This window comes from Pistacia vera, unplaced genomic scaffold (genome assembly GCF_008641045.1).
Source record: "Pistacia vera cultivar Batoury unplaced genomic scaffold, PisVer_v2 Contig106, whole genome shotgun sequence".
Taxonomy (NCBI): Eukaryota; Viridiplantae; Streptophyta; class Magnoliopsida; order Sapindales; family Anacardiaceae; genus Pistacia; species Pistacia vera.
In genome coordinates, this window is record NW_022195093.1 from 682,090 (window position 1) to 683,948 (window position 1,859).

At 38.6% G+C, this 1,859-nt stretch overlaps 1 non-coding gene across 1 annotated transcript; it reads left to right on the forward strand.

Moving 5' to 3' along the window:
- The first annotated feature begins 622 nt into the window (after positions 1 to 622).
- Positions 623 to 729, forward strand: LOC116130426. Its single transcript, XR_004128048.1, has one exon. It is a non-coding gene; the product is annotated as a small nucleolar RNA R71 (small nucleolar RNA).
- Positions 730 to 1,859: the final 1,130 nt, after the last annotated feature.

Sequence of the window (1,859 nt, forward strand, 5' to 3'; positions counted from 1 at the left end):
ACCTATGGTCTCTTGCATGAACTTCCCAAACATGTCGTCCAACTGTGTCACTCTTTGATCTCCCGGTTGATTATTCACCTCTGTTTGGTTGTTTGGCAATGCCCTTTGATTCCATTGATTGTTTTGCTGATTCTGTTGGTTTTTATTGCCCTATGATAGGTTCGGGTGATTCCTCTAACCAGGATTATATGTGCTGAAGTACGGACTGTTCGGTTGCCTTTGATTTCCAGCCAAGTAGTTAACCTACTCCGATGATGACGATGCTGAGGCAAACGTGTTCCCCACTTGACATTCACTGCTCACGTGATTACCTGCACAAAAATCACAAGTTAGTTGAGGAGCTTGAATGGAATTTACCTGCATACTTCCCAACTATTTCTGAAGTGTTGTCAGTTGGGCTGAAATGGTTGTATATGCATCAACTTCATAAAGACCCATAGATTTCTTCGGTTGCACCCTCTCATTAGGTCTTTGATAATTGTTGCTTGCCAGAACCTCAAGCAACTCGTGAGCTTCTTCCGGAGTCTTATTCTGTAATGCTCCTCCCGAGGCTGTGTCCACCATAGTTTGCACATTCACCGTTAATCCATTATAAAATGTTTGGACTTGCATCCAAACTGGCAACCCATGATGTGGACACCTTCTCAGTAATTCTTTGTATCTCTCCCAAGCCTCATACAATGATTCTGACTCTTCTTGAATGAATGACGTGATGTCATTTCTCAACTTTGTCGACTTTGCTAGAGGAAAAAATTTGGTCAGGAACTTCTGTGCTAAATCATTCCATGTGGTGATTGTTCCTATTGGTAGTGCCAGTAACCATCCCTTAGCTTTATCCTTCAATGAAAATGGGAATAGTCATAATCTGATTGCATCATCTGACACTCCGTTTGACTTGAACGTATCACAAATCTCCAAAAAATTGGCAATGTGTAGATTTGGATCTTCCTTCAAATCACCCATGAAATGAACCGACTACTAGATCATCTGGATGATTGCCGGCTTTATCTCGAAGTTGTTGGCTTGTACCGCTGGTCTAGTAATACTTAACCCATTACCTTCAACTATGGGAACAGAGAATTCCCTCAGTGTTCTATTCTCTGCCATCTCTACAACTATTACTTCTGGTTCAACTGTAGCTTCTCTTTCTCTTCTTTCTCTGTTCAGTCTTCGAGTGGTTCTTTCAATCTCAGGATCAATAGGAACCACTGGCTTACGTCTTGCTCTTCGCATAAACTACATAGAAAAATAGCAAGAGTGAAATCACACCAAACAAAGAAAAATAACGAAAATTAAACAAACAACAATTAAGTAAGGATAACACTCCAATCTAGCTAACACAAAAAAATTTTAATGTTAACACAAAACTCAATCCCTGACAACGGCGCCAAAAACTTGATGCGTGTTTACTACAACATGCATAAATAGCAAGTGCACTAGTCGCACAAAGTAATAAAGTGATGAGTGAGTATCGTTCCCACGAGGATTGGTTGCTAAGCACTAAGTTTTCTACTGTTTTCAAGTTGGAGCAATCGAGATATTTGGATTAAACGGAGAAAATTTAAACTTAAAACTAAAACAAAATTTCTAAATATTCAAAGCTAAATTATGAAAGCAAGATTAAAAACAAGGTAATATCTGTTTTAAAACAACGGGTAGGTTATAATGATTGTAATTCTCTAAATTGAAAACATACCTTCTCCGGCTATGTTTTCCTCCTCTTCCCTATTAAACTTCCGCACCCAACAAATTGAAGATTAATAGTTCTAAGCTCATTAAGCATCTAGAATCCTAGATTGATTTCATTGATTCTTAAATCTATCTCTAGCATGTAATACTACAATGGTGGTTACCCAAGA